This window comes from Malaclemys terrapin, chromosome 10 (assembly GCF_027887155.1).
Source record: "Malaclemys terrapin pileata isolate rMalTer1 chromosome 10, rMalTer1.hap1, whole genome shotgun sequence".
NCBI classification, from domain to species: domain Eukaryota; kingdom Metazoa; phylum Chordata; order Testudines; family Emydidae; genus Malaclemys; species Malaclemys terrapin.
In genome coordinates, this window is record NC_071514.1 from 31297787 (window position 1) to 31322954 (window position 25168).

Sequence of the window (25168 nt, forward strand, 5' to 3'; positions counted from 1 at the left end):
AATAACTAGGTTTGTGCTAACAAAAAAGACTCTTGGTTGCTTTATTTTGTTTTCCAATAAAAAGGAAAATAGTCGACCAAAGGGGAAATTAAGTTTACACCTGCTATTTGCTGCCCAGTGCAAGACTCCAGCCTTCTTGAATTGAAGACATGGCTCTAACCTAAAACAGATGTTTGCAAGAATTCACACATTATTAAATAATGGAAGAGCTTACAGATGCATGATATAGCGATGCAGAAGACTACTTTATAACATAGCTGTAATCCCATGAGTTTATAAAGGAAGCAGACAGAAGTATAAATTAGACTAAAAAAAAACAAACAGTATTTTAGTTTATAGGGTTTCAATTTTATGACATAATCAGTGGAAAACTTTCCTAGGAGAGGTTGTAAGATGCAGAACTCAATTCATTATGAAAAACCCCCATGGCATCTTACCTTAGATCCTAGCACTTTCCATCTATCATGAAAATACAATATTTTTGGTAATTTCATTTTAGTTGAGGCCTGAGAAAGCCATCTATTTTACACAGATTTTTAATAACAATCCAACTTCAGAAGCATTAGTATTTAATAGTGGACCATCATTCTGTTTTGACTAACACCACACACTTACAGCAAGAGCTACCAGGCTCTGCTATTGAAACTATGTCATCCTCAAAGCTCATGTGTGTTTGCAAAGACTGTGGGAATGGCTCTTGAAAGATTAATGACCTACCACTTTACAAAAGCTGAGTATCTGTCTTAAATAATCTCACTTAAAATATGAAACCAAGTATGTAATTTAACAATTGTCCCACCCAATGATGCTAAAAGAGGCAAAAGGCACTTGCTTATACTTGCAGTCTTGGGTGTTAAAGGTAATTTAATTGTGTAAAATAGCTGAAGAATCAAATGATAAGAGAACACTAGCTGCTTACTAATTAGGGCCCTGATGCTGTAACACTGCTCTACAGCCAAAATGCTTCTGAAATAAATGTAGTCAAACTTTACTAATTCTGGGTCCCTGAGAACGAAAATGATGCTTAAAATTGTTGATTGGCTCTAGTTTTCAAGATATGCTATTGGGTCCGTATATACGACCCTTGACTTGGGAATGGCGGAGGATAAGTGAGTTATAAAGGGAAGGGATCTCAATTTAAACCAGAAATGACTAAAATACATCTTTGACTGGATCTATGAATAAATCTATGACTGGGTTTGGACAGTACTTGCTTTTTAGGCAAAACAATGAATGATGCAATCTGAAGCTGGTATTGCATCATACATGATATGAATTGCATCATGTTATTCCTAGAAGTCATGGATGATGCAATCATAATGAAGCTTACATCACTCTGCTGAAAAAATTGCCCTATATCAGCTCTAGAAATCATACAGTGTCATGCTCTCTTATTTGTCAGTGTTTGATTTTGCAAAGGGACACATTTCTGTTTAGCCACTTTGAGCAGAGATGCCTCGTACTTGTTTGAATAGTGCAGATAACTTCTGCTATGTTTGTGGTGAAGTGACTTTTGCATCACAAAAGCGCAGTATAACCACTATGGTTAAGAAAGCCTATCACCTTTATTTTGGCTGCAAAATTGGAGATCAGGACAAGAGGTGGGCCCCACACATATGCTGCAACACTTGTGCAACAAATCTTCGCCAGTGGTTGAACAGGAAAAGGAAATCTATGCCTTTTGCAGTGCCAATGATTTGGAGAGAGCCAACAGATCATACCAGCAATTGTTACTTCTGCATGGTGCCTCCAGTTGGGAAAGGTGTGTCAAGGAAGAAAAAGTGGACTGTGCATTATCCAAACATTCCATCAGCTATATGCCCAGTACCCCACGGAGAAGGACTGCCGGTTCCTGATGCACCAGAATCATCTCACTTAAGTCAGACGAGGAAGAGGATGAAACTTCTGGTCCTGAACCATCAATGTCACAGGCTTTTCCCATCCTCCTCCTCTGAACCACACCTCATAAAACAAGGTGAACTGAATGACCTTGTCAGGGATTTGGAACTACTCAAGAGTAAGGCAGAGCTGTTGGGCTCCAGACTACAGCAGTGGAATCTCCTGGCAGGTGATGTTAGGGTTTCCATGTTCCATGACCGTCAAAAGGATCTTGTCCCATTCTTCTTCATGGAAGGTGATCTTGTAGCCTGCAACAACATCGATGGTTTGATAGCAGCCCTCAACATCGTTCACGATCCAGATGAGTGGAGACTGTTCACTGATTCATTGAAGACGAGTCTTAAAGCTGTTTTACTGCATAATGGCAATGTTTTGCCATCAATTCCAGTTGGTCATGCAGTCCATATGAAAGAAACCTATGACAACATGAAACAACTTTTGAGGTGCATAAACTATGACCAACATCAGTGGCAGCTTTGTGGCGATTTGAAGGTTGTTGCTCTCTTGCTTGGTCTGCAGGCTGGATACACAAAGTACTGCTGTTTTCTCTGCGAATGGGATAGTCGTGCAAGAGATTCTCACTACATCAAGAAAGATTGGCAACTCCGACAGTCATTGGAGCCTGGGAGGAAAAGTGTTCAGCATCCACCACTTGTTGAATCAAGGAAGATTTTGTTACCACCCTTACACATCAAGCTGGGTTTGATGAAGAATTTTGTCAAGGCCATTGACAAAACACAAGCAGCTTTCAAGTACCTCCATGGAAAATTTCCAAGGTTAAGTGAAGCTAAGATAAAGGAAGGTGTCTTTGTTGGTCCTCAGATTCGTGAACTTCTTCGAGATGATGCATTTGACCATGCACTGCGTGGCAAGGAAAAGATGGTATGGAAAGCCTTCCAGTTAGTGGCAATAAATTTTCTCGGAAACAAGAAGCCAGACAACTACAGGTTGTTGGTGGAAAACCTCCTCAAGGCATACAAAAGTCTTGGTTGCAACATGTCACTAAAGATACATTTTTTGCATTCTCATCTAGATTTTTTTCCACCGAACTGCGGAGCAGTGAGCGATGAGCAAGGCGAGCGATTTCACCAGGACATTGCAACAATGGAGAAATGCTATCAGGGCAAATGGAGCCCATCAATGCTTGCAGACTATTGCTGGACAGTGACAAGAGATGCTCCATTTAATGAATACAAGAGACAAGCCAAGAAGCGCCCAGTAGTTTAGTCCTATTCAGTGTCTATGTACATAATAGTTTTTTGCCTTTTGTTTCATAATAAATTTTATTTATGTAACCCTTTTGCTGATTTTTAAAGTGTTACATAAACAGGACAGGTGAAATATTATCATGTAAAGCAACCATAAACACATGAAAAGACCTAGGTTTACAATTTATGATTAGAACTGTACTATCTACACAGTATACATAGACATGAAATGTAAAAACTTAAATATCTTAGAAACAGTAGCCAATCAGTTGTTTTAATTGTCATATTTGAATTCAGCACATCAAAATACATAATAAATAGTACATTTTATCTCTGAAGCAGATGACTTCTCAAAAATTGTAGACCAGTGTAATCTGATCCACTTGGGCAGACCTTTACACACACACACACACACACACACACAGTCCCATTAGTCAATGGGGATCTGCATGGCCATAAAGTCTACCTGCATGGACCCAGCTGCAAAATTAAGCCTAACTAGGTCTCCTTTTAAGAAAATGGCGTTAAACAGAGAACTTCCTATGCACACAGATCTCCCACCTATGGTGGCATTTTCAAGAGCACCTAAAGGAGCACACAGGCATTTAAAAAAATCCCACATCTAGTATGTCTCTCTCTTCAGGTTTTGTGGAATTCCTCTGTAGCGTTGAATATGTGCATAGAACTATTCACCAGGAAGTCTAAGGCCCATAAGCACTTACCAGTTAGGTAAGTTGTACCTGAGCCAGATTTCCAATATGAACAGATGCGTTCACTAAACAAATAGTGAGAACTCTGTTTTTCTCTGACAGAGCCCTTCCTTTTGACCACAAAAGGTAACTGTACACTTATATACACTCTTTTTGTAACAGAAGATGAAAGAGCTGTCTCAACTCACTCTGACCACAGAGATACTGCTTATGTGACCAAAGCTGCTATTTTGTGTGCATTGGTGACTCAGACTTGGGCAATGGACCGAGTCTTTAAATCAAGTTTGGATGTCTTTCTGAAATATCTGATCTAGTTCAATTAGAATGCATGGCTTTTATTCAGGAATTACTGGGTGAAATTATATGGCCTGGGCTATGCAGCAGATCAGACTGGATGATGCCTTCTGGTCTTAAAAATCTAATGAGTCATATGCTGTGCGTCTCCAAATCAAGACAATGACAATCCATTTCAGTCAATACACAAAGAAAATAAATAATATATCCAATAACATTTAGAAACTACACTAGAGAATCATAGAACTTGAGGGGGGTTGGGAGGAGGGGAGGGAATTAAGACATCTAGTCTATCTTCTCCAACCACTAATGCAGAATTACTCCCTACAGTACATTTTCTAGTCTTTGCCCAGTCTGGTTTTAAATGTCTTTAGAAAGGGATTGAAAACAAATAAATTAGAAAACATTTTTTCACTGTCTGACCATTATTCACATATGAAAGTAAACAATCTGACCTTCTGGCATGGAATCCATTAGGTATAATAATAATAATAATAATTTTCATTTAGAACAGGAATTACAATCAAATTTACAAAACAATGAAAGTATTTTGTTATATGATTTAAACAAAATACTATTTATAGACCTAAAAGGAATATATAAAAATTTAAAAGAATTCCTAATGTTTCAATAGGAGTGCACTTGCTCCTTATACATGAAACAGGATCAAAAAGTATTTCCCATTTTAAGATAAAATCTTCTAGGGTAGATTAACACAAAGATTGGGTGTCCTCCAACAGATTTTCTTATACATTAATAACAAAAGGAGGAAAACACTAACAATTTAAAAAAATGTGAAAAAGAGAATTGCCATTTTTTTAATAGGTGAAGGATACAAATATTCCTCTTCCTTGCTTTGTATCTTCAGATTCCCTAAACGAATTTCATTTCAGTTATTCTCAGTATTTGCCCTACTGTAATGACAAGTTTAATTAAATTACAGCAATATCATCCAGAGTGACCCACTTAGGTTGGGTGTGGATATCGAATTTAATCTAAAAGCCATTACACAAGCCTGAACTTTGTCATATTCAGTAGAACTGAGGGAGAAGAGAGAGGATTACTATTTAGAGCTGAGAGTGTCAAAGAATGGAGAGAAAATTGCCCTACCCAGCTCTTCTCAAACTCAGTATCCTCCTTCATTCCAGATTTTGGTGTTATCTACAATAGCTCATGAAATTCTCCCTGGTTCTCACAGACATCCAACACTGCCATCAGACATGAATTCAAAGAATTAAACTTCAAGAGACAATTCCATTGTAACTGGCATAAAAAGCACACTTTTGTAAGTATTAAAATTTCAGCATAATTTCTCAGTTAAATTTCCTTCCAGATGCTCAAAACTATTAGAGATATGTTGAATCATATACAATACATACTGAAAAAGAGGATTTGGTGTTTGAGGAAGAAGTTTTTATCGCTCTACATCTGCCGTCATTCACCTGATTTGAAATATTTTGTAATTTATTAATTGATTGTCCCTCTGTAAAAAAGATATTTTATTATACTTATTACCATTGGTGGTGTTTCAATTCTACTAAAAATGTACTAATGATTTCGGGCTTCCTTAAAGACACAGTAATGAACCAGAAGTAAAGCTGGAGAGCAGATTATCAGTATTCAGACTAATGTGAATATATTATATGAAGTCTAAATATAATAATTTTTACCACTATCTCTATTTTTACCCTTACAACCGTCAATGAGCAGTAACATTATACATGTCACTACCCCAGGCCATTTGTACACCTAAGTTGGGAGCAAGAAAAATGTAAGCAGTCTTGGAAATCAGTCCCTAATACCTATATAGCAGGTCATATTTCCAGTCAAATGTAGAGCTCAACAAAATCCTTTTGAATAAAGAGGTCAAATTATATATAAATACATTATTGTATTGTTGATTAATGGAAATATAGGAAATCAACATTTTAATAACTATGAGAGTCTAAGGTGCCTTCAAAGGCTAAGTCTGTACCTAAGGATATTCACTCTATTATTACATTAAGGCAAAGTTTTCCCCTCTGATCCACACTATGAATCTCCCATATGGAAAGCAGAGCTCCAATGCACATTATACACTTGTTTAATATGTGCAACAAAAAGAGAACAACCAACAGATCTACACTGCAGTTGAAAAGAGTTTTTCCCTTAATGCAATATGGTTAACTGAAGAACCATACGCCACTAAACAGGGTAGTGACACAGCCCTCCACTCCCAGATTTTCACTGCAGAAAAGGCTCTGTGGGTCATATTGGATCACAAGCTAAATATGAGTCAACCGTGTAACACAGCTGAAAAAAAAAAAATCACTCCAGGCTGTATTAGCAAGGTTGTTGACTGGAGTATTGTGTCCAGTTCTAGGCACCACATTTTAGGAAGAATGTAGACAAACTGGAAAAAGTCCAGAGGAGAACAACAAAAATTATTAAAAAGGTCTACAAAACATGACCTACAAGGAAAGACTGAAAAAATGGGATTTATTTAGTCTGAAGCAATAGCAAGGTACATACATACCAGTGGGTTTCATTTTCAGTTGCTTCATTTTTCACAAGATTGCAACTTGGGCAGCTGTATCCTATAACTAGGGCCCTACTAAATTCATGGTCCACTTTTGTAAATTTCACAGTCAAGCATATTAAAAGTCTTGAATTTCATGGTGTCAGATATGTAAATCTTAAATGTCATGGTGTTGTAACAAAGCATGAATATGTATTTAAAAACCAGCAAAAAACAAACATGTAAAGCCCTTAAGTCAGCATTTCTCCAACTGGGGGCCCTACTCAAGAGGGTGTTGCAAAGTTATTGTGTGTGGAGGTGGGGGTCAGAGAATTGCTATCCTTGCTTCTGCGCTGCCTTTAGTGATGGTCAGCCAGAAAGCAGCTGTCTGGAGACCCCGCTCTGAAGGCACTCCTGCCACCAACAGCAGCGCAAAAGTAAGGGCAGCGATACACAATACCATGCCATCCTTACTTCTGCAGTGCTGCCTTCAGAGATAGGCACCTGGCCAAGGGCCAGCAATCTCTGCTCTGCGGCCATCCAGCTCTGAAGGCAGTGCAGAAGTAAAGGTGGCAATATCGCGACCCCTACAATAGCCTTGCAGTCCCTTTTGGGTCAGGACCCCAGTTTGAGCAACACTATGTACTGTACTTTTGTATACTTTTACCTTATAGTATAATATAGGGTAAAAATATATAAAAGGCCAGATTTCATTGAGGAGATCAGATTTCACGGTCTGTGACACATTTTTATAGGGCTCTACCTACAGCAGATGGAAAATTTAAATCAATAGTCAAAGCAACAAGGAGGGGGAACAGAAGAGAGAAAAGGATACTTATCCTGTTTGATTTGGGAGTCTGGAATAATCTTTTCAGGGCCAGTTCGAACAACTCCGGACCTGCTGCAAGTTTATCATCCATACACAAGGCCCAAAAGTCAACGTATAACTATCTTCACTCCATCTTACCTCAGACAGCTCTGCCATACCAGCTGGGGGGAAGGCTGAAGTTTCATAAAGCAGAACCAATATATGTCCTCGACTAATATGTCAAGAACTAAAGTATGTATTTTTCCCCTCAAGGATTTCAAGAAATTTCCACAAAGGTCTCATGAATCGGCTTGTTTGCCACACCACACCAGGTGGCACTGGCATTGAGTGGTAAATATCTCACTAGCTATCATTCCTACTTGGTGGGAAGCCCTGCGGCTGCAGGTTTGGCTGTATTATGTGAAGCAGCCCTAGCTACAGCCAGTGTAGCTTAGTGTTTAGAGTACTGGACTGGGACTCAGGAGACCTGGGTCTATTCCTTGCTCTGCCACTGACCAGCAGGGTGACCTTGCACAAGTTACTTGATCTCCCCGTGCCATAGTTTCCCTATCTGTAAGAGGGAGATAGCAATACTGACCTTCTTGGTAAAGTGCTTCAAGGTGTGCTGATGAAAAGAAGTAGTATATAAAAAGTTATATATCATCATCATCATCTCAGAAAATAGGCATCAGCACATCATTCCTCCATCAATTCAGCTGGGTCCCCAGGAATTCCTAACAGAGATGTAAAAAAGTTGGAAATACCTCAGTGCTACAGTTTAAGAACCACCTCGCACCTACCGTCCTGGTCTTAGGTGAACATGTTTAGGTTGGGACACTGATGCTATACAGTATAGAAAGCCAGAGATGGGTTTGGATCTGCTGTCAGCTCACTCTCCTTCAACAAGAGCCAAGATTTTCTGCTTTTCAAAATGGGACTCAGGGGCTTTTTGAATTTCTTACTCCAAGTCTGTCTGTAGTTGAATCTCATCTCAATAAACAGATTTGTTTTAACTCAGATCTCTTTAGAAAAAGAAATGTATTTTCATTTTAGAGTAAGTTTGTAAATGTTTGATTAGAAAATGGACAATTGCCACTAACCATAGATGTTCACTATATCAGGTCATTGAGTATTTGGGGCCAAATTCTTTCCTCAGTTACACTCATGAAAACTCATTGACATCTGTAAGACTGCATGGGTGTAACTGAGAAGAGAATTTGGCTCATTGGTTCTGTTGATTCCAAATGCCACAATTTTCAGGAGAATAGACCCATGCAGAACAAAGAACTGATTAGCGTGTTCCTGTGTGACTAGTAGTATGGAGAAAAGTGAACATACAAGATGCATGTGTGAGGTATACTTTAATAAGATACATTTCCAGTAATATTTGCAGGTTTGAAGAACTGACACTAACTTCTTCTATATTACCACAAAGCCTCTCTCCTTATTTAACATGCAATATATGCAGTGACCTAATTTAACAGTGCAAGGCTTGAAGAAAGAAAGGAGAGCTGGTAAATCCAAATGTACATAATATCATTGCATTCCAACTGCACAGACATGGGAAGTGCAGGACCAACAGAGATAGAACCATTGCATCTCACTAGCAGAACTGTGCCTCAATAATTTTACGAAGTAGCCAATGGGACTGTTTACAAACAGTCTTTTAAAAACAAAAACATAGAGCAAGTTCTCTGGGAAACTGTTCTTAGGGGCTAAGGATTTTTGTGCATCAAAAGGGTTTTTGAAAAATGTAATAAACATTGCAGATAAGCTTTGGTTCAACTCATTTATCTTCACAGCAAGAACAAACCCTATTCATACTATTATGCTAAAAGAAAAAGAAAGGAGGTCACATACAGTGCTTATTATTTCAAACAATAAAATTATGAGTACTGTCAACTCACCCATTACCCTGAGTAAAATGTAACAGTAAAAACAGAAGATAAACATAAGTTCCCATAATTAGAGTTTTGCTCGCTGAAGCACTGCTCTTCTAGTGTTCAGGATTTCATTGCATCAGGTAGATCAACTATAAATAATCTCCTCTTAGAGCTATGACATACCCTAGTCCTACAAAAGGAAGAGGGCTAGTCATTTGTTTGGGAAAACCTAGTCATTTGTTTCCTCCTTTAAACAAAAGTGCTTTTCCATACCATCACCAAGAAAGAATGCAACAGCACTGAGCAAACACATATATATGGAGCTACAGTTTGTATATTTTGTTCCAGAAAAACATGCCAAGTATTTTTTATTGATAGTATCACCCAATGTTCAGCTTGCATCATTTGAAATGAGGAGAAGAGGAGCCTTTTTAAGAGATCTCTCTTATAGGAAGTGTTAAAAAAAAATCTGGCACGATTAAATCTGCTGTTTTCAAAAGGCAAACTTTTTGCCCTTCCCAAGCATGGAGTATGAGAAGAGTGAACCAGGCCCATTGATCTGCCATTCACTGCTTTACAATTTTTGTTTCAAAGCCTACAACCCTACTCTCAAGAAAAGTGCTGTTTATGGGCCAAATCATCCCCTATATGAGCACATCCCACATAAGGGTCAATGAATGACATAAATCTATGCTCCAGACATTTCCTCATAGTCATTTCAGTGGGGAGGGAAGGTAGCTTCCACCCCATAGACTGGACAGCGTAGTCCTTGAGATTTACCAGTCACCCAGTGCCAAAGATGCTGCCTACATCCACCTTAATTGCTCCCCAGCCCCTTGGCAGAATATCTCCCAAGGAGCAGTGAGGACGTACTTGTGTAAGTTAATGGTGACAGAGTCCTGTCTTCCTTGGTTGAGCCACACTAAATTGTTAATCTTAGATTTTGTTAGGAACAAAGAAACAAACAGGAATCCTTTCTATGAAGCATCAGTTCATATGTTACTACTACTTATAAAAAAGTTGAGACATAAATAGTCACTATTCCCTTTGTATCCAGAGTTGCACATAGCAAGAAGAACAACATTTAGATGTGAAGCAGCCCTAGCTACAGCCAGTGTAGCTTCTCGCAAAAATAAGGCATCTTTTGCAGGAAAATAAAACACGAAATTTGAGTATAGGTATAACATAGGTTTCTTTAAGGCTTGCAAACATTCACTTATCGACAAATATGTCACACAAAAATTCACTTTCATGTTAGGAAAAGATGTGGGTTCTCTTGAATGGAAAAAAATATTTTAAAATATTAAATTATCCATCTTTATCTATATATATCAAGAGACAAAATAAATAAATAATCAATCAATCAATCTCAGGGCTGAATGGCTTGCTATTTTCCGCTCCCTCAAGGAGGAAATACTTTCCCCACTCTTGATTTAAATCAACTTTGTGTTATGGTGAACTGGAAAGAGAATGAAAGAAAGAAAAATTACAGTGGATATTTTTAAAATCTTTATCTCACAAAGGGCACAGAGACTTGATCAACTAGATTAAAAAGAAATGTTATAACCAGCTTCAAACCACCACATGACTTTGAGCTGTTTAGGCATGAAAATGAATCTCTTCTGGGTGTAGAAGATAATGATTTATGTTTTCAAGTTAATTGAGGTCTAAACTGCAGTGGCATGATGTTTGGTGTCAGGAATAGCATAACTCTGCCGCATCAACTGCTTTGAACACTGGTGGAGAGGAGTCAAGCTGGGGACATTTAAAATGGATGCACATTCTGCAGGGTTTCTGGTATGAGTACTCTTTGCTTATCTGCTGGGCTGCCAAAACTATGACCACACAAAGGTCATATGCTCATTTCAGTGAGTGCCAGTGAACAAGGGCCTGCTGAATGCACAAAGACAGCTTGCTTGAAAGAAGATCCTCCTGAATAATAAGCAATGAAGAGTTTGTGACCCACGCTTAGTCACAAACAAGGCCAGATTCAAGCAAATCTGGGCCCCAATGCAAAGGCATTCTATTGGGTCTCCCAGCTGCAAGTTCTAGGATTCCACGTGCAACCCCTATCATCCTATCAGCCCCATCCTTCTTCCCTAGCTGGAAAGGTTCTCCCTCTGGTGGATGAAGGAGTGAAAATAGGCGTCAGGCTATGGGTTCTAGGTGGCCAGGCCTGGTGGTTGGAGTGGTGGTCGAAGCCAGACACAGGGCTGAGGGGAGATCTGTAACAGAGATCTGGGGCAGACTGGGTCAGAACTGGAGTCAGTCTTTGGACAAGCCAACTCAGGATTGTAGTCATAGTCAGGCTAAAGGTCGAAGCCAGGTTGGAATTAGCACCAGGGTTGGGCGGGTGGGGAATGAGGAAGCAGCTGCAGAGCTGGACTGAGTCAGGAACAGAGCTGGAGTAAGGTCAGGGTAGGGCACAGACAAGGCTGAAGCAGGCTGGAACAAGGTTGAGGCAAGGCTGGAGGCAGGAACAGAAATCATATCAAGAGCAGGCTGAAAGTCTTAGGAATCTGTGACAGCGCAAGGTGGCAGGAGGGTTCCTGGCTGAGTAGTGCTATTGCACAAACTAACTTGAAGCTTGGGGGGGGGGGAGGAGGGAGCTCAGTGAAATACCTGTGGCTGGGTGTCCTCTGAGGGTATGTCTACACTACGAAATTAGGTTGAATTTATAGAAGCTGGTTTTATAGAAATCGGTTTTATACAGTCTACTGTGTGTGTCCCCACATAAAATGCTCTAAGTGCATTAAGTCGGCGGACCGCGTCCACTGTACTGAGGCTAGCGTCGATTTCCAGAGCGTTGCACTATGGGTAGCTATCCCACAGTTCCCGCAGTCTCCGCCGCCCATTGGAATTCTGGGTTGAGATCCCAATGCCTGATGATGCAAAACAGTGTCGCGGGGGGTTCTGGGTACATGTCGTCAGGCCCCTCCCCCTCCATCAGAGCAATGGCAGACAATCGATTCACGCCTTTTTACCTGGGTTACCTGTGCAGACAACATACCACGCCAAGCATGGAGCCCGCTCAGCTCAGCTCACCGTCACCATATGTCATCTGGGTGCCGGCAGACGTGGTACTGCATTGCTACACAGCAGCAGCTAATTGGCTTTTGGCAGTAGACGGTTGAGTATGACTGGTAGGCTTCATTGGTGATCTGGGTGCTGGCAGACGTGGGGCTGCATTGCTACACAGCAGCAGCCCCTTGCCTTTTGGCAGCAGATGGTGTATTACGACTGGTTCAATCAGATGATGGCTGAAACTCCGTATGTCCCCCAGTCATATTCTGCTGCCTTCCCAATGATGATGGCAGCTATCAGTCGTAATACACTATTTTCTGCCAAGCGCCCAGTATTTTCTGCCAAGAACCCAGAAGATGCCGAGGGCTATCAGTCATGCTGCACCATCTGCTGCCAGCTTAAGATATAAAAAATAGATTTATTCTGTATTCATTTGCTTCCCCCTCCCGCCGTGACATCAACGGCCCGCTAAATCCAGAGTTTTGAGTTCAATCTTTGGGGGGCCATTCTGTGTGACAGTTTGTTTTTCTCCCTGATGCACAGCCACCTTTGTTGATTTTAATTCCCTGTACCTGTACGCCATGTCGTCACCCACGCCTCCCTCCATCCCTCCGTCAGACAATAGTTTTGCGCCTTTTTTCAGACCAGACGCCATAGCACTGGGATCATGGAGCCCGCTCAGATCACCGCGGCAATTATGAGCACTATGAACACCACGCACATTGTCCTGGAGTATATGCAGAGCCAGGACATGCCAAAGCAAAACCAGGTCCAGCTGATGAGGCGATTGCAGCACGGCAACGAGAGTGATGAGGAAATTGACATGGACACAGCCCTCACACAAGGTACGGGCCCCAGCAATTTGCAAATCATGGTGTTACTGGGGCAGGTTCATGCCGTGGAACGCCGATTCTGGGCCCGGGAAACAAGCACAGACTGGTGGGACTGCATCATGTTGCAGGTGTGGGGCGATTCCCAGTGGCTGCGAAACTTTCGCATGTGTGAGGGCACTTTCATGGAACTTTGTGACTTGCTTTCCCCTGCCCTGAAGCACCAGAATACCAGGATGAGAGCAGCCCTCACAGTTGAGAAGCGAGTGGTGATAGCCCTGTGGAAGCTTGCAACGCCAGACAGCTACCGATCAGTCGGGAATCAATTTGGAGTGGGCAAATCTACTGTGGGGGCTGCTGTGATCCAAGTTGCCAGGGCAATCAAAGACCTGGTGATATCAAGGGTAGTGACTCTGGGAAACGTGCAGGCCATAGTGGATGGCTTTGCTGCAATGGGATTCCCAAACTGTGGTGGGGCCATAGACGGAACCCATATCCCTATCTTGGCACCGGAGCACCAAGCCACCGAGTACATAAACCGCAAGGGGTACTTTTCAATGCTGCTGCAAGCCCTGGTGGATCACAAGGGACGTTTCACCAACATCAACTTGGGATGGCTGGGAAAGGTACATGATGCTCGCGTCTTCAGGCACTCTGCTCCGTTTCGAAAGCTGGAGGAAGGGACTTTCTTCCCGGACCAGAAAGTAACCGTTGGGGATGTTGAAATGCCTATCGTGATCCTTGGGGACCCAGCCTACCCCTTAATGCCAGGGCTCATGAAGCCGTACACAGGAGGAGGGCTGTTGGTTACACAGGGACTGTAGCGGCGGTCTCTGCTCCTGCTGCCTTTCCTGCAGCTCAGCCATATGCTGGAGCATATCAGTTTGATGCTCCAGCAGCCCGAGCATCGACTCTTGCCTTCTGTCTGCAAGCTGACGCCACCTATCCTCTTCAGCCTGCCACTTGCTCTCTTCAGCCCGCGATTCAGCCCGCCACCTCTCCTCTCGTTCATATTGTGCTTTTCTGTAGTCTGACATTGACTGCCTCCACGCATTCTGCTGTGCTCTGACAGCGTGGGAGGACATCTGGAGCTCCGAGAACATATCACCCCGAGTCCACCATTTTCTCCTTCTAATCTTCGCTAGCCTCTGTGAAGGAGAAACATTTGCAGCTGGTGGAGGAGAAAGGAGAGGTGGTTCAAAAAGACACATTTTAGAGAACAATGGGTACATTCTTTCACGTTAAATTTTGCTGTTCACATTACACAGCACATGTGCTTTCGTTACAAGGTCACATTTTTCCTCTTATATTGAGGAACTGCTGGTTTGGTGTGAGAGATCACTCACGCAGTGCCAGGCAACAGATTTTGGCTTGCAGGCAGCCATGGTAAGCCACAGTCTTTTGGCTTTTTTAACCTTCTTAACATGTGGGAATGGTTTCAAACAGTAGTGCCCTCATTTCCCATACCAAGCACCCCTTGGGTTGGCCATTTAAAATGGGTTTGCAATGTAAAAGGAGGGCTGCGGTTTCCGGGTTAACATGCAGCACAAACCCAACTACCCCCCTGCCACCACACCCAATTCTCTGGGATGATCACTTCACCCCTCCTCCCTACCGCGTGGCTAACAGCAGGGAACATTTCTGTTCAGCAGAGCAGGAACGGGCACCTCTGAATGTCCCCTTAATAAAATCACCCCATTTCAACCAGGTGGCCGTGAATGATATCACTCTCCTGAGGATAACAAAGAGAGATAAGGAATGGATGTTGTCTGCATGCCAGCAAACACCGGGACCATACGCTGCCATGCTTTGTTATGCAATGATTCCAGACTACGTGCTACTGGCCTGGTGTGGTAAAGTGTCCTACCATGGTGGACGGGATAAGGCAGCCCTCCCCAGAAATCTTTTGCAAAGGCTTTGGGAGTACATGAAGGAGAGCTCTCTGGAGAGGTCCCTGGAGGATTTCCGTTCCATCCCCATACACGTTAACAGACTTTTCCAGTAGCTGTACTGGGCGCGATTGCCAGGGCAAATTAATCATTAATCATTAAACATGCTTGCTTTTATACCATGTGTAATATTTACAAAGGTACACTCACCAGAGGTCCCCTGTGTGCCCTCAGGGTCTGGGAGCACGCCTTGGGTGAGTTCGGGGCTTACTAGTTCCAGGTCCAGGGTGATAAACATATCCTGGCTGTTGGGGAAACCGGTTTCTCCGCTACCTTGCTGCTGTGAGCTATCTACATTATCTTCATCCTCATCTTCCTCGTACCCCGAACCCGCGTGTTTCTCCATTGACTGAGTCATAGCACACAGTTGGGGTAGTGGTGGCTGCACCCCCTAGGATTGCATGCAGCTCCGCGTAGAAGCGGCATGTTTGCGGCTCTGCCCCGGACCTTCTGTTTGCCTCTCTGGCTTTATGGTAGGCTTGCCTTAGCTCCTTAATTTTCACGCGGCACAGCTGTGCATCCCTGTTATGGCCTCTGTCCTTCATGGCCTTTGAGACCTTTTCTAATATTTTGCCATTTCGTTTACTGCTATGGAGTTCAGCTAGCACTGATTCATCTCCCCATATGGCAAGTAGATCCCGTACCTCCCGTTCGGTCCATGCTGGAGCTCTTTTGCGATCCTGGGACTCCATCATGGTTACCTGTGCTGATGAGCTCTGCGTGGTCACCTGTGCTCTCCTCGCTGGGCAAACAGGAAATGAAATTCAAAAGTTCGCGGGGCATTTCCTGTCTACCTGGTCAGTGCATCTGAGTTGAGAGTGCTGTCCAGAGTGGTCACAATGAAGCACTGTGGGATAGCTCCCGGAGGCCAATAACGTCGAATTCCGTCCACACTACCCCAATTCCAACGCGCAAAGGCCGATTTTAAGCGCTAATCCCCTCGTTGGAGGTGGAGTAAAGAAACTGGTTTAAAGGGCCCTTTAAGTCGAAAAAAAGGGCTTCGTCGTGTGAACGTGTCCAGGCTTAATTCGAATTAACGCTGCCAAATTCAACCTAAACTCATAGTGTAGACCAGGCCTGACTCAGGCCATGCTCAAGGGATAGGCTGCACCATACCTGAGTCATTGCACCTATAGAGTTTCTGGGGGGAATGGGAAGGCTTCTAAGGGCCCCTCCCCTGGCCTAAGGAGGAGGAGCCACTGAACCCAGGGCTCAAGTAAATTTGGGGGACAACAAATGAAAAAACAGGAACAGGAGTGAGGGTCACAGGGTCAAAAGCAGGAAGCCAGAGGGGGACACTGAGCAGAGAACCCCAGACAGTGCCCACTACGCCTCATAAGCATCCAGGGAGCCAGTGGATGTGGCCCAGAGGAACTCTGCCCAGAGACGTAACTTCAGGGAGGAGCAGAAATAGGCCCCCCAGTCAGAGAGCATCTCCCCATCCAAATCCTCCTTCTGGCATGGTGGACAGCCACCTCGGCCAGTGCCAGGAGGAGGTCTCACAACTTCATGGGGCCACTGATGAGATGTGCATAGAGCAGGAGGTGTTGGGAGAAGTGCAGCCCAAAGTTGAGGAGAAGGTTTAGAGGAGCCGGAAAAGGGGCTGCAACCTAGCACACTCAAGGTAGATGTGCACCAGGGTCTTCCTCACACCGCCGAAGAGGCAAGTGTCAGGGAGGAGGGTGAACCATGCCAGGTACATGCCAGTGTTTGTGAATTTCTTTCACAATAGGCCACCTGTACAGAACTTGCCAGTGTGTTCATGGAGGGATTTAAGGGAATGGAGATTGCCTGTTAAACAGGAGGTAATGGAAACCTGTGATGTGTCCTGGCCAGAACATAATAGATAATAACAGCCCTTATTACAAAACAGGATAGCTGTTGTCACCTTTAGTCATTATGACACTTCCATATGCCTTTTCTCTGTATTACTCTCATCTGCCTCAGTGCTAGAAAAATTTTGCACAATACAGAATGGAGGAAATGTGAACTTTATTAACTGGGAAGAATTGCAGCCTTCTTTAAGTGCATTCTTTCCAGGATGGCCTCCCTCGTGAAGGAAAGAACAATGAAGTATTGTAGTTGAACAAGCTGCATGAACAAGACAGTTAAGGTCTATGATGCTACCAGTGATTTTTCTTCTCTTCACAGTGATGCAGATGGATAAGCACTACCAGATAATGGATTTACCACAGCAGAATGGATTTGGGGCATTAATGTCTGTCAAAAGAACAGCCTAATTCTTCAGTTTATTCTGTCCCCACTCTGTCAAGCCACAGTGTTCTTGCTTCCTGGAGTCCTTCACCAAAAAAAACTTCAGAGGGATAAGTGAAACATGGGAAGTTCCATATCAGATTAGGTGAGAGCAGCATGATCTAATCAGTAGGGCCCTGGACTGGGACTCAGAAGACTTGGGTTCTATGCCTGGGTGGGCCGCTAACCTGATGTGGACTTTGATTAAGTCGCTTGACTTGTGTCCCCTCTCACTGTCTTGTTCATTTAGACTCCACACTCTTCAGGGCAGGGACTGTCTTTCACTATATGTCTGCACAGCACCTGGGGTCCCTGATTTCAGTTGGGACCAACAGGTGCTACTAGAATACAAATAATGTGTTATGTTCTTGTATATGCTGCTTGTTATGACCTCCATGCTTAGCGGACTACAAAAATGAAATTTGATGGACATTTTAGCGGGTTTAAACTGAACTAAATTGCTGTCACCTTAGATAACAGGCCCAGGGTTATCTCCCTGACTTCCAAGAGATTTAAATTGGGTGTTCTAGAGGAGATCAAGTTAGAGTTTTCCAGTCAGATTACGAAGGCCAGAAAGAATCATTCTGATCATCTATCCTGACCACATCCAATGATTTCTGCATCAAACCTATAGCTTCTAGGTGAGCTATAAACTCTTTTTGAAAGGTATCCTGTCATGACTTAAAGACTGCAAGTGATGGTGAATCCACCACACCCCTCATAAGTTGTTCCAATGGTTGGTTACCTTCATAGTTAAAAGTTTGCACCATTTCTAGTCTGAATGTGTCTAGCTTCTGCTTCCAGCCATTGGCTCCTGTTATGCCTTTTTCTACTAACAGAAAGCTTTCCCATGTAGGTATTTTAAAATTAATCTGTTCCCACACACTCCACTCCCCTAATAATTGCTTTAGAGATTGTAGACAACAGTCCAAAGAAGGGAAGAACAAAGGTTAATATTTATTTACAACTAACAAAACTGTGTATGTGTGTGTGGGGTGGGGGGTAATATTTACAGGAATAAAGAAAGGAACCAGACATCCTAAAATAATGAGCAAAAGAATAAGATCACTTTAATATTAGCAAAATACAGGAAAAATAAGAGTTATAATTAGGAACAAACATTTCCATAACAAGGATTCCTATGCTAGGAGGAGATGTTCCTACTAGAGCTGCACAGAATAGTTTTCAAAAATTTAAAATTCCATCATAAAAAAGTACAATTTACACACACACACACACACACACACACACACACCTTCCTGACCAGCTCCGGTTTCCACCAGTCTCTTTCATTAGGTGCTAATATTTAGTTACCCCTCACAGCCTACTTATGCCATGAAATGAAACAGCTGAATCCTATTTCTCGGAATTCAGAGCACGGAATCATCTACCATTAGACCCAGCTAGTTAGCCCTTAACCCACCTTTACCCAAGACAAATTACAACCTCCGACTGGATTTACTAGCTGAAAATTTCAACAGATGGATCGCATATCAGCATCCCTTGATGCCACTAAAAAGACATTCAGCTAACCAAATGCTCCACCGCATCTGGCAGAGTTAACTCTGATAATATTCGTTTTCCTAGCACAACACCAAAGTTAAAGGAAGCATAAAGAAAGATTCTTGGACCTCTTTTGTTTCCTCCTCAGTCTCTTCACAAATAGGGATCTTATTAATCCAACTGTCCTGGTTAAATTTCCCTTTGGGCTGTTCATTCTGCCTACTAAAATTCTTCTGTCATTTCTATTGGATACGTTACTCTGCACTTCCTGCCCTAAAATGTTAAATAGTGTTGCCATTGCTAGGCACCCTCAGCTTTCCAACCCTGAGCTGGGTGATGTAAGCATTACTGTATGTTCTATTCAAATGAGAGAGAAAGAAATCAGCAAAGCACTTTGAGAGCCTTCTGGAGGAAGAAGACGGTAAAACTGCAAGCAATTATTTCCAAACACACTTGATGCTCTGACCCCAGCCATTTAGTGATGAACAGAAATTAGAAACTTTACCACAGCACTAACATGCAGAAGAATTTTGACCATGAACTGGTACATGTAACTTCCAAACGTTATGTCAGGACCTCGGTTATATTTAAATAAAACAATCTTGCGACTACAAAACTTTCTATTGTGAAGAAATGCACAGCTTCAAAAGGATCTACCATCCCAAGTGCTCTTTTAGAACAAGGAATAAACAGTTGTCTACAAGGAAATGGCTCTGAAATGTATTTCTCCATGCTGCTGCCTCAACTCAAGAAAGAGTCTTTAATGTACTGAACTGTAAGCAAAAAACAAAATCATCAGATGACCCCCCCCCCCTCTTTTTAAGGAATCCCTTTTTTGTGTCTGGGTAGGTAAATGAAAGATGTAAAGAAGAGATGCAGTTTTCATCAATAAAATGTAGACGAAGACCACTGCATACTGATATTCAGTTGGGAGAGAGTATTTAAAGTTCAAATCAGAGAAAGTTAATTAAGATCACACATTCCCTTTCTCCACAGGTGCAGAAGGACAAGAGTTTGGTAAGGGAGTGCTCTTTCTATACAGACTAACAAGAGTAATGTATTCTGTGGCCCATGAAAGAGGAGGCCAAATAGGAGGGAATCTGATTTAGGCTGATATTATAGATTCAGCTGCATCCTGCAGCTATCTGCTGTCTTAGATTCTGGATGGTCGCAACTTTAGCACAGGCCACTGGTATTTGCAATCCTAAAAGTGTTCAAAAATTATGAGCTGGGACTCAGAAGATCACAAGGTTAGTTTAAAATATCATATGATTTTGAAAATTAATAAATGCTGGGTCTTTTCTATTTGCCTTTTGGTTTCTGAGCCTTAGTATTTGTTTTCAAGATCTCTCTGCAACCATGTGAGCTAGACACTTTTCTTAATGAAAGCTGAGATTCTCATGAAGTCACCTGTCTCCAGGACCCTGGAGTTTTAAACAAAGACACATGCAACACTGGATCACTTCGCATAAGTTGCAAGTATGTGAGAGAGCTTGGATCCTCAATCAGTGCTGCAGGGGGACTAGGCTCAGAATTATTTTCATCTCTGACGACATAGTGGTGGGGTTTTGTTTGTTTGTTTGTTGTGCCTTTAGTGACCTCTGGTCTGTTTTCAGGGATGTTCAAAACTGTCAGTCATCACAATTAGAAAAAAAAGTATTCCAGGCACATATTAAAACAGAATAAAACAAATTCTCCTAGAGTCCTTTACATTAATTCCAGACACCAGTATTAACAGTGGGAATACAATCAGTGTAACAAAACAGATTCAACATTATTTTGCTGTCTGCTCACTCATGGCAAAGGTTCTGGCCCCTCCTTGATTAGTCAATATATCTGATTACTCAGTAAAATACTACTGGAGCTTTCCTATATGCTCTATGATCCTCAGGGCCGGCTCCAGGCACCAGCTTACCAAGCAGGTGTTTGGGGCGGCCCACCAGAGAAGGGCGGCACATCCGGCTCTTCGGCGGCAATTCGGCAGTGGGTCTCTCACTCCAGCTCGGAGCAAAGGACCTCCTGCCGAAGTGCCGCAGATCGCGATCGCGGCTTTTTTGTTTGTTTGTTTTTTGTTTTGCGCGGGGGGAGGTGGCTGCTTGGGGCGGCAAAAACCCTGGAGCCAGCCCTGATGATCCTAAGAGAATTACAGAAACAGGACTGGAAGGATCCCTGAGAGGTCAACAAGCCCTGCCCCCTGGTGCTGAGGCAGGACCAAATAAACCTAGAACACCCTGACAGGTATTTGTCCAATCTCCAATGATGGGGATTCCACCACCTTCCTTAGTAACTTATTCACATACTTAATTGTCCTTATAGTTTGAAAGTGTTTCCTAGTATCTAGCCTAAATCTCCCTTACTGCAGATTAAGCTGATTACCTCCTTCTAACTTCAGTGAACATGGAGTACAATTGATCCCCCTCTTGGTAACAACCCTGAACATATTTGAAGACTTATCAGACTACTACTCAGTCTTTCTTCCTCTAAATTGAACGTGTCTAGTTTTTTGTTTGTTTTTTGTTTTTTTAAAACCTTCTCTCATAGATCGGGTTTTCTAAACATTTCATCATTTTTGTTCCTCTCCCCAACTGGACTCTCTCCAGTTTATCTACATCCTTCCTAAAGTGTGGCACCCAGAACTGGACTCGGTACTCCAGCTGAGGCCTCATCAGTGCTGAGTAGAGCAGGACAATTACCTCCCATGTCTTGTATGTGATATTCCTAGTAATACACCAGAATGATCTTAGCTTTATTTGCAACTGCATCATATTCAATTTGTGAGCCACTACAACCCCCAGATCCATTTCAGCAGTATTAGCACCTAACCGGTTATTCCCCATTTTGTAGTTGTGCACTTGATTTTTCCTTGCTAACTGAAGTACTTTGTACTTTTCTTTATTGAATGTAATCTTGTTGATTTCAGACCAACTCTCTAATTTATAAAGGTCGTTTTGAATTCTAATCATGTCCTCCAAACTGCTTGCAACTCTTCCCAGCTTGGTGTTATCTGCAGATTTTATAAGCATAATCTCCACTCCATTATTCAAGTCATTAATGAAAATATTGATTAGTACCAGACCCAGGACTGACCCCTGCAGGAACCCACTACATACACCCTGCCAATTTGACAATGAACCATTGATAAGTAGTGTTTAAGTATGATCTTTCAATCAGTTGTGTACCCATCTTATAGTAATTCCATCTAGACCACATTTCCCTACTTTGTATATGAAAATATCATGTGGGACTTTGTCAAAAACCTTATTAAAAATCAAGCTATATCACAAATAGGAAAGGAAGAGCACAGTGCAATGCTGGGAAACTGCAAAATACAAAGATGGATGCAAAAAAATGGCTACCTTAATTTAAACTAAAAAGTGGTAGTTGTAGTCCATCCTCTATACAGACAGAATGGTAGTTAAATGTCATATTTAAAATATAGAAATTATGCCCATGGATCAAAGACAGCACAACTCCAAATATTCTTACTGATGAAATTTCAGACAGGCAACGTGAAATATTCTGATTCCACATGGATACATTCAAAATTATTAGTAGCTTTGCCCATTCTGAAAATAAAGATTAACATTCTCGATACGGCAGTATTTAAAAATACTTTCATCAAGCAAGTTCTTGCATTTTCTAGCTAAAGCAGCCAGTGTTATATTACAAACACTTCCAACCACACTCCTTGCCAGTTTCTTTATGGACAAAGTAAAACATCAATAATTAATGATTTTAGGAAACCTATTGAAACTGAAATGCAAATGTCATTGATTTAAACTAAGAAAGAGGAAGTAGCATCACTGTATGTAAAGCAATAAAAACTAAGAAAGATGCATGTATATAGACAAATTTACTAAGCAGACGACTGAATCCAAAAGGTCTGGGGCCAAATACATTGTATTTAGAAATATCCAATTCCAAAAATCAAGTTAAATTGACAAAATGCATAATTTTAATCAATAGTGGTTCTAGATGAATTGTTCTGTCTCAATTTATTACACTATACCAAAGGTTAAAGGCTGAAGCTAAGCTTTAAAGTGTTATAACAAAGTTTAGACACTTGATCGAAAACACAGAAAATATTGATGGGTTAAAAAACAAATCTAATTTCAAAGTAAGCAAGTGCCAGGTGACCCATTGCTTATCCCACTGCAATCAGTTACAGTGCTCCTAGGCCCAACGGGATACTGCATCTAGTTCTGGTGTCTATAATTCAGAATGGATGTTAATAAACAGGAGAGGGCTCAAAGATGAGCTATGAGAACGATTAAAGGATTAGAAAATGTGCCTTATAGTGAAAGACACAAGAAGAGCTTGATCTATTTAGCTTAAAGAGACGACTAAGGGCTGACTTGATCACAATCTATAACAGGGGTAGGCAACCTATGGCACGTGTGCCGAAGGCGGCAAGCGAGCTGACTTTCAGTGGCACTCACACTGGCTCGGTCCTGGACACCGGTCCGAGGGGCTCTGCATTTTAAATTTAATTTTAAATGAAGCTTCTTAAACCTTTTAAAAACATTATTTACTTTACATACAACAATAGTTTAGTTATATATTATAGACTTATAGAAAGAGACCATCTAAAAACGTTAAAATGTATTACTGCCACACGAAACCTTAAATCAGAGTGAATAAATGAAGACTCGGCACACCGCTTCTGAAAGGTTGCCGACCCCTGGTCTATAAGTACCTACATGGGGAACAAATATTTAATAAGAGCCCTTCAATCTAGCAGAGAATGGTATAACATGATCCGATTGCTGGAATCTGAAACTAGATAAATTCACACTGGAAATAAGGTGTAAAATTTTAGCAGTGAAAGTGGTTAATCATTGGAACAATTTACCAAGGGTTGTGGTGGATTTTCCATCACTGACAATTTTTAAATCAAGATTGAATGTTTTGCTAAAGAATATGCTCCAGGAATTATTTTGGGAGCAGTTCTGTGGTCTGTGTTACGCAGGCAGTCAGACTAGAGGATTACAATGGTCCCTTCTGGCTTGGAATCTATAAATTTCATAGCAATGACTATTCATGTAGAGATTTGCACTGAATACTGTGTCAGGGAAAACTGTGAAGAGACAATATTCCCCTGTGAAGAAAAACTCAGAACATTTTCTGTAAACTGTATTGAAAAATAGATTTTCAAACTACTTTAAATAATTCAAAGTCTTCAGTTGTAAGATTTGTGAATTATTTTGTTCAGATCAACATTGGTTTTAAAACACTGATGGATAACTTTATATAGAAACAATAAGCAAGTCAAAATGATCAAATATATATTACTCACATACCTTTCAGACTCAGAGGCCTAAGTTTAAAATACTTAACAAGGTAATAAAGATAATCCTAAATAATATAGTATTTAAAGAACAAAAAGAATATTAAAAATAGTTAAATCATAGAATCATAGGACTGAAAGAGACCTCGAGAAGTCATCTACTCCAGACCCCTGCACTCACGGCAGGACTAGACCATCCCTGACAGGCGTTTGTCTAACCTGCTCTTAATCTCCAATGATGGAGATTCCAAAACTTCCCTAGGCAATTTATTCCAGTGCTTTAACCACTCTGACAGGAAGATTTTCCTTTTGTTCAACCTAAACCTCCATTGCTGAAATTTAAGCCCATTGCTTCTTGCCCTATCATCAGCAGTTTAGAACAACAATTTTTCTCCCTCCTCCTTGTAACAACCTTTTATGTGCTTGAAATATATAGCCTAATCATCTGTTTACTTCAAACATAGAAGATCATCAATGGCTCATCCCAAAAAAAAAAAAAAAAGAAAAAAAGAAACAATGAATTGATGAGTACTGATTATATCAATGACTCAATAATACTACAGCAAAGGACTAAGGGCCACTGGTATGACAGGTACCTAATACACATAGTACTGACTTCAAAATAAAGCATTGAAAGTAGAGCTGGAAGGTAAAGGAAACTCAGAATAAACCTTGAAACACATCAATTCATTTTGTTCTTTCAAGTATTTTAAAATCCATCAGAAATGCTTATCAAATACAATTTTGCTATGAAAATAATGGAAAACAGCAAGTTAGCAAAAACTTTTACATATCCACTCCCTGCATATTTAACAAGTTTCCCATTTTGACCTTTTTTGGTTAACATTTGGTGAAGTCTGGAGGACAGCAAGTAAAGGTGAGGGAGTGCAATAATCACAGTTATTTCATCAACAAATGTTTTCTATTTCTAAAAAATAGGCTAATTGTTCTGCCAGGAAAGCCCAAATATTACTATCCAACGAATAGAAAACCATTTTGGCATCTTATTTGCTATTGTTTGAC

At 41.4% G+C, this 25168-nt stretch overlaps 1 protein-coding gene across 4 annotated transcripts in view; it reads right to left on the reverse strand.

Annotated features, from left to right (window-relative positions):
• The window catches only part of OTUD7A (OTU deubiquitinase 7A), a 275367-nt gene that overhangs the window by 246305 nt on the left and 3894 nt on the right, over positions 1-25168 (reverse strand). Inside the window, exon 1 of one of the 4 annotated variants that reach the window (XM_054043158.1) lies at positions 8015-8095. The exons of the other annotated variants lie outside the window; for them this stretch is intronic. The gene's annotated coding sequence lies outside the window, so the exon portion shown is untranslated. Of the gene's footprint in view, positions 1-8014; positions 8096-25168 lie in introns of those variants that run through there. 4 annotated transcript variants of the gene reach the window in all.